The sequence below is a fragment of the Artemia sp. Qi Xiang Cuo genome, chromosome 11, assembly GCF_049724085.1.
Source record: "Artemia sp. Qi Xiang Cuo chromosome 11, ASM4972408v1, whole genome shotgun sequence".
Taxonomy (NCBI): domain Eukaryota; kingdom Metazoa; phylum Arthropoda; class Branchiopoda; order Anostraca; family Artemiidae; genus Artemia; species Artemia sp. Qi Xiang Cuo.
The window spans coordinates 2,046,544-2,058,927 of record NC_142804.1 but is presented as its reverse complement, the minus strand read 5'-3'; the positions used below and the strand labels follow the sequence as shown (position 1 = coordinate 2,058,927).

Here is a 12,384-nt window from a genome sequence, read left to right as displayed (position 1 = left end):
CTGGGGGCACTGACTTTTGATGGCCTTTTAACATCTTTGTGTTATAAAAGTGTTCCATGCAAAATGATCTTCTGCTCCAAGGAGGTGCAGGAAAAGTATTTTGAGCTCTATACCTTTGCCTAATCCCAATTTATAATGTTTCAAAGATTAGTCCATACAATTTTGGAAAAAAAACAATATGGATTAAAGTTCTACTCAAATACCAGGAATTAAATTTTTAATAATTAAAGTCAATGAAATTGAGATTGAAAACTGATAAAAGGCATAATGCTTTTTGTCACAATTCAGATATGTATAAGCCTATCATGTATGTAATATTCTAAGCAATGGAAGTCATTGTAATGGCAGACATAGTCGGCCATTGCTCAATCTACCACCTAAAATGCCATCACTACTGATTCATATGTCTATGTCTCTCCGAGTCAGAACAACTGAAAAAGTCCTTAAAAAGATCAAGAACCTTGATGAAAACAAAGCTGCTGGGTCAGACAATATTCACGAATAATTACTTAAAGAAACAGCCAATTTATAGTAGAACCTACTGTTAAGCTATTCCAGATGGCAATGACTTCAAATGCCCTACCTAGCAACTGAAAATCTGCCCATATCAAGCTCATGTTTAAGAAGGTATAAAAAAGACATAACCAGCAACTACCACCCTATCAGCCTGACTTTGGTACTTTGCAAGGTTCTGGAAAGCATAATAGGTGATGCATTGATTGATCACCTCATGTTAATCAGCAAATGTCAGAATAAGTTTCACAAGGGTCACTTGATTGAAACTAACCTTATTGAGTTGTGTCATATTGTCACTAAACTTCTTGACAGTGACCTTCCACTAGATCAAGAAAAAGCTTTAGACAAGTTGCAATAAAACCACTTGATACTAAAGTTATATGCATGTAGAGTCAATGTTGAGGTTAAAAGGCGTATTGAGGATTTCCTATCACAGAGAGGGCTTTCACAACTACCAAAAACGGTGCTACCTTCTCTGTGCCAGCAATAGTTCTCAGTGGTGTCCTGCAGGGAATCATCTTGGGGGCTACACTGTTTAGTATGTATGTCAACAACTTCTCAACAGACCTGATGAACCCACAGACATTATATGCAGCAACTGTAAGCTATTCACATTGACCAGACATAAAAAAGAACCCTCAGCAGTTCAGGGAAACTTCAGTGAGCTTTCAAGATGGCATGAAAACAGGGGCCAGCAGTTCAAAGCATCCAAATTTCGTCATTTTGTCCAAAACAACCCCAACCAATTATACACTGTTGGGAATAAACAACTTCAGGTGGTAGCTGAAGAAAAAGACTTAGGCATTATTACAGACAGGGAGCTTAAGGTCCCTTAGCCATACACAAGCTCAAGCACCAGAAAGTCCTTGGTTTCATATTTGACACCTATCCATCAAATGTGCACCATAATGGTAAAAAAAAAAACTCAACAAGAGCATCTTAGATCCCTAAAACTCACAATGCTGGTATACAGAAGAAAAAGAGGAGATGTCATCATGACTTGCAGGTTGCTTGAAACCACAAGTCTATGTTCAGTTTTCTCTCTATGGTGCCACTAGAGGACATGGCCAGAAACCATAGTTAAACAAAAGTCAGAATTGTAAGCATCAGAACTTCTATGCTGAACTCTGTGCCACTGAAGAGCAGGCTCTCAGGCATCCTTATCCATTGCAATACTGCAAATCATCCAAGAAAGGCATTGATCACAACTGGTCAAATGCAGAGAAGAAGGTGACCTGGGGTAATGCAAAACTTTGATGAAGTCCAACTCCCCTGCAAGATTCTCCAAAACAGGTTCAGTGCCACCTTATCTCCCTTGCAATATAAGTTATGGTAATAGTAGCTTGGTAATACTTTCTTAAGCCATACTTTTGGTAAAATTCTGGAGAAGCTGCTTTTGGCTGCCTGGGAAAAGAGTTAGGTTAGGAAAACGATTAAATTAAAAAAAAACAAGTTTTTTTTAACTGAAAGTATGGAGTGACATTAAAACTTAAAACGAACAGAAATTATTCCATATATGAAAGAGGCTGTACCCTCCTCAAGGCCTCACTCTTTATGATAAAGTTTTTTATTGTTTTAAAAATAAAATTGTGAGACAGTGCCAAACTTTAGTGTAAAGAGCGCTGCATTGAGGAGGGGACAGCCCCTTTCATATATGGAATAAGTTCTGATTGTTTTAAGTTTTAATGGTGCTCTATACTTTCAGTTAAAAAAACTTGTTTTTTTCTATTTAATTACAAACGGCTCAGGGTGTTTTTTCACAGTTAAAAAAGTCTGGAAGAATAGGAAGATAAGTCTGCAAACCAAGATTAGAATATTAGAAGCTACAGTGATGAAACTGGTCAAATATGGATCTGAAGCATGGATGCTCCAAAAATCAGATGAAGATTTTCTAGATGTTTTCCAGAGAAATTTCTTAAGGATTGTTCTGAGTACCTGGCTGACTGACTGTATTGTGGTTTAATACCACTCTCTAGGGCTATAATGAAAGAAAGGTTGAGGTGGCTAGGGCACATTGTGCAGATGCAGGATGACAGATTGCCAAAGATTGATTTTTTTTTTTTGGGCCAACCATCTAGGGCTAAACGGAAAGCAGGTCGTTCCCGTCTGGGGTGGGAGGACGTCATAAAGAGAGATTTAAAGGAAATGGGAACTTCGTGGGCAGGTGTAAAAAGGGAGGCTTTGAATAGATTGGGGTGGAGGAGGAGTGTGCGTAGCTGTGTTGGCGGCTTGGTGCTGAGGTGAGTTGTTAGTAGTAGTAGTAGTAGTATTTTTGAATTAATGCAGGTTTTGATTTTGGCTTACTATACATGAATAATTAAAACAAAATTTACATATTAATTTTACTTTTTTTGGTTAAATTACTTTCTTAAAAGTTGTTTAATTTTATCTACAAACATTTTTATTAGTAATAAATATATGTAACATACAAATTAACTTATGTAACAAACTTCTATATTCATATATTTTAATACATATATTAGAAGGCTTGCCCCCTAGTCAATACCTTGCTCTTTATGCTAAAGTTTAAATTTTGTTCCAATTCTTTAAAAATGACCCCTTAATCACAAAGGCTTTTTAAATAGCTCTTATGAAAGTACTAAAAAAATTTAGTGTAAAGAGCAAGATATTGACTAGGGAGCAAACCCGATCATAAACATAATAATTTCCATTCATTCTAAGTTTTCATGTTGCTCCTTACTTTCAGTTGAAAGCTCTATAAGGCTATAGTTAGACCCGTTTTGGATTTTGGTACGTGTCTCACCTCCCCTTCTTATAAGAATGATACCAATCTAATCGAAGGAGTTCAGAGACGTGCCGTAAAGTGCATAGCTTGCTTACGAGATCTCCCGTACAACATGAGACTAGAACACATGCAGCTGCCAACACTCGTCTTCAGCCGCTACCGTGGTGATATGAAGCTGAGCTACAAGTATAATATACAACCAAATAACCCCTTCTTTACGAAACATTCAAGTCAGCACCATACGAGAGGACACTCACATAAGATGTCAAAACGTTTTGTCAAAACACGAACGCGGCAACACTTCTTCTCCGAGCGTGTTGTCAACGATTGGAATAGCCTTCAAGCTGAAACGGTGACCGCACCTACGGCTGCGTCCTTCAAGTCCAGACCTGCCAATGAATGAAATAAGTAATGGAAATATGAGTGGGACTGTCTGTCCCACTCAACTACTGACTGATGCCAACTTTATCATAATGAGTGTCTTGCTAGGAGGCTGATGCCGCTTGTCATACCCAACCATCTTGCATACTCAATCCGAAGTTGCTGTTGTGCGGCAGTGTCAGCTCTATACCACTGAGAATGGTCTTTACGGGCCATACCTACCTCATGGCCACTGCTACTGAGTGGGCTTAAATTGCATCTCTCCAGCAGAGCTCTCCTATGGCGTATCACTGGGCCCTAACACAGTGATGAATTTTTGCCATCATTGACCTGGAGAACAACAGATCCAGTATGGACCTTAATTTGCTCCAAAGTGCAAATTAAGGTAAAGGTAATAAAGGTAAACTCATTTTTTTTTATTTGATTTTTGATCATTTTTTTAAATAATGCTGGGAAATCCGGTGCACCCTTCATAGCAATGTTCCTTCCCCCATGTAAAACCCCCAACCCACCCACCCCCCACTACCATAAAAAATCCCCCCTGAAAACATCTGTATACTTCCCAATAACCAATACTATGTATAAACATTGGGCAAAGTTCATAACTTGCAGCCCTTCCCCCACGGACTGTATGGGATTAAGTCATCCTCAAAGACATGGTTATTATATTTTTTTTACCATGCTGAATAAAATGGCTATCTCAAAATTTTGATCAGGTGACTTTGGGAAAAATGAGCATGGGAAGGGGTCTAGCTGCCCTACATTTTTTGGTCACTTAAAAAGAGCACTAGGACTTTAATTTCCATTCAAATGAGCCCTCCTGTGATATTCTAGGACCACTGGGTTGATAGGATTACCCCTTGGGTAAAAAACAAATAAACATGCATCCATGATCTTTCTACTGGCAAAAAATACAAAATTCCACATTTTTGCAGATAGGAGCTGAAACCTCTACAGCAGGGTTCTCTGACATGCTGATTCTGATGGTGTGATTTTCATTAAGATTTTATGACTTTTAGGGGGTGTTTCCCCCATTTTTTGAAATTGGGCAAATTTTCTCAGGTGCATAACTTTTGATGGGTAGGACTAAACTTGATGAAACTTATATATGTGAAATTAACATAAAAATCTGATTCTTTTGAAGTATCTATTGGTATCAGAATTATGTTTTTTACCGTTTTGGTTACTATTGAGCTGGGTTACTCCTTACTTACAGTTTGTTACCACAAACTGTTTGAAACTTTCAGTAATAAATCAAGGGCCAAAACCATACTCTGGGAAGATTTTGCAAGCTACTACGTTAACCCACTTCTGATTTCTAACTCTTAGATATTTTGACAAAACAAACTTATACCTTAATTTTCACTTCTGATTTCTAAGTCTTATATATTTGCCTACTTGACAGGTCTATACCTGTTGGAATTTTGACATAACAAAATTAAACCTTAATTTTCAGTTTCTCTGGTTTTAGTTTTGAAAATGTAATTCCTGTTATTTGAGTAGAATTTAAAGCCACATCAACATGTTTTTTTCTAAATTTAGGAAATATATTAGCAAATCTTTGACACTTCATAAATTGGGAGCAGAAGATCCATTTTCTAAGGTTTCACTTTCATAGGACAAGGTTTTTCAAAGGTCAGTGCCCTCTAGAGGGAGAAGGAGTAGAGGTAGGAACTTCAAAATACCTGTCCAAGACATAGCCTATTTTAGTCTGTATGTCTATTGATAAAAGTTTCATTTTCCTAACCTAGCCTTTCTAAGATAGCAAAAAGTAGCTTGTCTGGAATTTTACCATGATTTTAGCCCTGGACTCATTTGTGAAAGTTTTATCCACCTAGCTCAATCACTTTTCAAGATAGAAAGAAGCCCCAGTAAAGTTCTACCAAATCATATTATTGAGTTAGGAATAAAGTGAATACACCATTTGATGCCTTTTTTTATGCTGATTACAAATATAATAATCATTTCTATCGGAAATGAATTTCAGTCCCCCTATAGATGCCAATTCAGGGTTAGGTTAGGTTGTAGAAATATATAGGCTACCCTTAATTGGCATATATAGGGGGGGGGGGCTCAAATTCATTTCCAATAGAAATAATTACTATATTCGTAATCAGCATAAAAAAAGGCATCGAGTGATATATTCACTTTATGCACAAGTCAATAATATGATTTGGTAGAACTTTACTGAAGCCCCTAACATAGAAATTTACTGAGAGTAGAGGCATGCTAGACAAGGTACTGTAAACTAACATACCTTCCTAGAAAATGATTAAGGCTCTTCTTCTTCTTCTTCTAATTCACAGCAGGCGGGCTATTCAGTTGATGCTATTTAGCCCTCTTCTTTTTGCTTCACTCTGTGGGCTACAGAGCAACTGTCTTGGTTGTCTCTTATTTATTAGATATTCTTAGATGTCTTTCAGTAGATCTTTTGACTCAAGGAATTAAAATATAAGATGGTAGATATCGATTTCCGTGCTCTGTCTGCAGTTATAGTTGGCTACGCTCTTGGCTGACAGTGAGATTTTCTGGTGTTTGAAGCATTTCAACAGTTTACAAAGCAAGGTATGTTGTGCAGACGTCAGCGTATTACATTCAAATAGGCAATGGTCAATTGTTTCATTATTCATATTACAATGCCTGTAAAGAGGGGACTGGGGAATTGAACCACTTGAATTAGAAAACTTATATGAGAATGCAAGGAAATTTAGTCCATTTGTTCCAGAAAGAATTCTATGATAAATTTTAGTAAAATACTTATTGGGAAAGGGGGAAAGGATAGGATTATTCTTATTAAAATTAATATCTGATAGTCTCCATCGGTATATATATCTAATTGGGATTGGTCTCCCACTTCGCTGGTTAATATTTATAGGATTTTTTGCTATTTCATCAACCTGATGATTACCACTTATGCCAGAGTGACTAGGAATGTACTGAAAATAAGTTTTTATGCCACTTGCAGCAAGATTATCAATAATACTGAGACAATGATAAGTGTCAATGTCCAACTTATATTGAGGATCTGAGGCCAGCAAGTCGAGGCTTAACACAGAGATGGAATATATGATAATATTCTTTGAATTTGCAATTGAAGGTTAGTTTTCCTTAAGGTGTTCGTATGCCATGATTATGGTATTTAACTCAGCAGACATTATAGATAAATTATTATATAATCTCTCGCACATTGCAATTTTCAGGTGAGGAAGGAAAATACCACTGGCAACCTTCTCATTCATTTTTGACCCATCAACAAATATTTGGAAGTGATTTTTATAGGTAATTGTATTAAGTTCTGCAAATATTTTTTGGACGAAAGCAATGGCGGTAAAATCTTTAGTCCACTTGGAGAACTCATTGTTTATCATGAAACATGACCACCTCCATGGGGGGGGATCGGGGGAAAGTGGGTGCAATAGACTTTGCTGGTATGGGGAACTTCTTCTGGATAGTGGCATACTCATCTGCAATGCCTCTATACATGGCTGGATTTCTTAACCAATTATGTAATGTGTGTGAGCTATTTAATTCAATTTTTGTAAGATGTTTTGTCAAGAGAAACCCACGTCTCACCCTTATTGTTGTTAATCCACTCTCCATAAGCAGAAACTTGGTGCTTGTGGGTTTCCTAAGACCAAATATGAGACGTATTATATCATTTTGTGTTGTTTCAATTTTTTGCATCAGGGTCTTTGCACATGCACCATAGACGATGAGCCCATAGTCATTATGGGGTCTTATATGTGATTTATAAAATTGGAATAAGGTTTTCTCCTTACAGCTTCAGGGTGTAGAAAGAAGTCTTTTTAGTATATTTGTTTTCTATAGCATTTTTTTATTGTTTTTGAAATGTGGAGGAGGAAATTAAGTTTTTGGTCAAGCATGAGACCTAGGTAATTAATATGATTATCTTCTGGAATAGTTGTTTTATTTAGAGTTAGTTTTGCATTAACATGGTTTCGCTTCCGGTGAAATTGGATTATTTTTGACTTGGTGTGGTGCAATGGGTAAATCTGAATGTTGAGGGAATTTTTCAAGCGGGAAAAGTGACTTTTGCAGATTTGACTGTGCTATCTGGAAGGTGTTGCCAGATGACCATAGCACTAGATCATCAGCATATTGTAGATTCGTGTGGGGTAGGTTCATGTCCCAGAGAAATAGGGCAAATAGGAGGCAACTGAAGACTGCTCCCTGAGGTAGGCCTTTGGTTATTGTCTTTTGGGGTGAAGAGGCTGAACCAACACAAACGATAAAACTTCGCACTTCTATGAAGGATTTAATAAAAGATACTAGCTTAGGGGGTACTCCAAGGTTTGCAAGTTTGTTTAAAAGGATTTGGTAGTTCACATTGTCATATGTCCCTTCAAAATCTAGGAAAGCTGCAACTAAGACATTATTTTTAGAGAAAGATTCATTGATTGCATTTGTTAGCAAAATGAAAGCATCTGTTGGGGAGTGGTATTTCCTGAATCCAGTTTGAGTGTGTGGGATCATATTATTTTTTTCAACAAACCAGAGGAGTCTGGGATAGATCATTTTCTCTATTATTTTCCCCATCACAGGAGTAATCATTATGGGCCTATAAGACTCAGGGTTATCTTTTGGTTTATTTTTCTTTAGGATTGGTAGGAGGGACGAACTTTTCCATATATTGGGGAACCTAGAAGAAGCCCAAGCGTGATTATAACAATTTAGCAATTCTTGTTTGTATGAAGGTGTGAGATTCTTTATCCATGTAGGGTGTATATTGACATAGCTGCCGCTAGTTTTGGTTCTCATATTATGTATTGCATTATTCAATTCCTGGATTGAAAATGGATTAGTTATGTACTCGGATCCTGGGCGTGGTTGGTAGGAATTTGGGTTCATAGGAATTGTGGACAGTTTGCATTGATTATTTGATGTTAGCCTATTAACAAAAAGAGTTGCAAATAGGTTAGCTTTTCCATTATCATTGTTATAATGGGTATTATTATGTATAAGCTCATACATGAGTGGGTTGAGGGAAGTATTTTTTCCACAGATGTGGCTTATTACTTTATGTATAATTGGCTCATGCGTTTCTCTGGAGAGATTATTTGAAAAACTATTACATTAATAATGATTGGAATATATTATAGTCCTTTTAGATTAGCTTCTGCTTGTAATTTTTTTAAATATGTATTAAATGATGTTTTTTTTTATAAAAGCGGTCATAGCTGCCTTTTTTATCCTCCATGTATTTTGGAACACATTTGTCCACCATGCTTTAGTAATCTGTTTAGGGATGTTTTCTTAGGTGTTGTCCTGGGGATAGCATGATTAGCTGCATTTATTAGTAAAGATGTCAAGGCTTCATCATATTTGTCAACTGTTGTGTCAGAAATGCATGCACTTTGGGTGAAACTTGTAATTTCATCATTTAGCTTATTTTTGAACATAGACCAATTTGCTTTAGTGTTGACATACTTGGAGGTATGAGATAAAGTTTCAGCAGGTTCATTTAGGGAGCAAACTATAGCAAAGTGGTCAGTACATAGACTATCAATTTTATTTATGTAAATTTTGTTCAAAAAATTTAATGACACAATTTGTAGGTCAATTGTGGAGAATCTGCCACTTTTGGGGTTGAAATATGTATTCAGGTTTGGAGGGGTAGCAACAGCTAATTCATTATTATTTGAAGTCATATGTTCAATGAATTTACCAGCTTTATTTGCTGGTCTATTCCCCCACAAAAGGCTGTGGGCATTGAAATCACCACAAATAATGATATTTTTTAACATATTAGAATTATTTATATAATTAAAGAAATCCTTGGCATCTGTAGTTTGGCCATTAGGGTTATAAAAGCTTATTATGTAGGTTTTTAAATTATTCAGCCAAACACTGATACCAATTACATCAACATCATTTGCAAAATCTGGAAAATTGATGCCAAAAAATTTTATATTATTATTAACTAATAAAGCTACCCTATCTCCTTTTCTCTCTGAAGATCTATCCTTTCCCTGGATAGTATATCCCAGAGACTTAATTTGTTGATTTTGGGTTAAATGAGTTTCCTGGAGGCAAGCAATATTAATGGAATTATTATTCATAAATGATAGCTTATTTTCTGTGAGTGATCTTACATTCCATTGGAGTATTGATAAATGTTGTGTTGTTGATTTATACTTCATATGACTGCGTATCAATGTTCAGCTTTGTTAAAAGTAAAGCAAGGTCTTTTTTTGCTTGAATGAGCATATCATCTGGGATGTAGATTTTTGCCAATTCTGCAATAATTTTTGTTTTCTGTAGTTGATGTATGTTCATGGCCTGAACTGCATTACAGTTTAGAATGAATAAGCATATGTTTGGGGATTGCATTTTTGGTTGTGCATCCTGTTTGTTGGTTAAGGGATTGATTCCTGGTAGTGTTTCTAGTTTGTTTCTTCTTGGGAGGGGGGGCCAGGCTGACCTCATCTCACCAGACAAGGAAGCTTGTTGGCTTGGTGATTCCTTCTGATAGGGATTTGAGCTAGGGGACTTAGAAGATGGTGTTTTATATGGGGTGCTTGATGCATTGGGGGCATGTGACTTGGGGGTTTTGGTTGGTTTAATTACAGGCTTTGTTTGGTATTGTTGGGCAGCATTTGCTTCCATTGCTGCAAAGAGGTATGGGATGGCCTTTTCTGTTGATATTTGGAGTGTTAGAGCTCTTTTCTTGTATGCAGGGCATAATGATTTATTTGTAGATTCATGTGGGCCTTTGCAATTGATGCATGTAGGCTGAGTGTTGTTGCAAGTTGTCAGCTCTTTAGGATGGAAAGCTTTACAATTACTAAACTCTCGGAGAATTTCATTACATTTGTTTGTTGTGTGTCCCAGTTTGAAACACTTCTGACACTGGATAGGCTTAGGTTTGTATTCCTTGTGTGGTTTGATTTGCCCAAATAGGAATAATTTTTCTGGGATATCAATTTTATCCTTCAGTATGAATAAGAAGGATCTACTAGTTTTTAGGCCATTAGAGTTAGGTTTTCCAAGTTGGGTAACATCCTCAACTGGGATTGTGTTTCCAGCCCTATCTGAAAGCCCTTCTTTTAACTCCTGAGTAGATATCTCTGGGGGAACATTATAAACTACTATTTTTTTTGTGATTGTTTTGGGTTCCAATTAGATGCAGTAATTGGGGTATTCAGAAGTGATTTTAGGTTAATAATTGTATCTGCTGATTTCTGATCTTCTACAGCTATTAGCAGAGATCCATCACGGTTAATATTAAAAGAGAACATTTATTTTAGCAATTTAAAAATTGCAACTCTTATTGCAGAGATCATTCTTATTTCAAAGGGGGTAGTGGGATTAATTTTAAGGTAAATTCCTAAGTTTTTGGAGGGAGGATCTGGGGCAGGGAGAGGGGAAATGCTTTTGGTTTGGGAGATTCTTTCTCTTTTTTTAGAACTTCTAGAGAGAACCTCCTGCAACCCATTATCATCATTTATGGTTACATTAGCCCCTACACTTATCAGTGTCCTATTCTCCGAATTGGAGCTATCATTTGAACTTTGAGATAGTGTGCTTGACCAGCCAAGATGGGTATCTTTCACTATCACACTTTCACTGGAATTTGATTTGGGATCTGGGGGAACTTTTTTTTTTGGAGGACTTCTAAACATTACTTATTGGAAAAAGCTTCAAAAAAAGAAAAGACAAAACTAAAACAAGAAGGGGAAAATAGAAAGATATCAAACCGTCTGCACTATACTATGGGGAGGGGAAACACCACAGTATATCCCTGAGGATCAGTTGAGCAGGATTGGTTTAGTAAAACTGCTGATTAGAAGCAATAATAATTCACAAGAAAATATATTTTAATTTTCTTATGAATTCTAATTTTCTAACATTCTAATTTTCTTATTTCTGGCTCTGGATTTATTCTGACACAATTTATTCACCTTCCTCAATAACTTTCAAATATAAACAAAAAAGGCCCTTTTCTACAATTTTATCATAGCAAGGAGCTCCTCAAGTAGAATTTCATCATAAATCCGTCATCTAGAATTCTAAAAATGTATTTTAGCATATTTGGCATATTTGAAGAAAGACTATAGGGTATAATAGGCTTGAAATTGGTGCATAGGCTACCTTGGGACCCCCAGCCATTATTACAATGGGTTTAAAACTTACAGATAAATTGTGAATCCTTTTATGCTCGAATTAGGCTTTTTAACAAAGATGATACTGTTGAAGATTTTTGTATATAAATAGGATGACAATCCAATGGGTTCGTGTCCTCCTCTACAATATAACCTTAGAAAGCAGTTTACACTGGCTTATCCCAAACTTTAATGTTGTATTGTGTTCAAAATCGAAACGTATAATGCCAGCCTGCGCTGTTTGAGTGTTTACTTCGGCGCCGAAAAATACCTAAAATTCGACTCAGAATTACGGCAGTTGACGTAAGTCTGTTTGATTAAGAAAGCACCACTTTAATTAATTCCTGGTCATTAATCATCTTCTACGTCTTTCTTAAGGATGATATTAACTTGAAGATGTTGGTTTTTTAAAGAGGAATAGATAAATCTTTCTGGTTTTATTAAGGAAGGATAAAGAACTATTCATTCCCTTTCCAATCAAGCTACGACAAGTTTTCATTATTCCTTATTTTAAGTTAGAATGCCCCGATCAAACATGCCCCCTTTTTACAATAACAAACACATTTTTAAATTGATTTACTGTAGCATCTCGTCCAACATCATTGAACCAAATGGCCT

At 36.3% G+C, this 12,384-nt stretch overlaps 1 protein-coding gene across 2 annotated transcripts in view; it reads right to left on the bottom strand.

Annotated features, from left to right (window-relative positions):
- The window catches only part of LOC148946522 (cytochrome P450 4C1-like), a 175,963-nt gene extending 163,992 nt beyond the window's left edge, over positions 1–11,971 (bottom strand). The window contains exon 1 of one of the 2 annotated variants that reach the window (XM_089097408.1): positions 11,798–11,971. The gene's annotated coding sequence lies outside the window, so the exon portion shown is untranslated. Of the gene's footprint in view, positions 1–5,900; positions 6,049–11,797 lie in introns of those variants that run through there. The other variant, XM_089097409.1, reaches the window with a different exon arrangement.
- Positions 11,972–12,384: the final 413 nt, after the last annotated feature.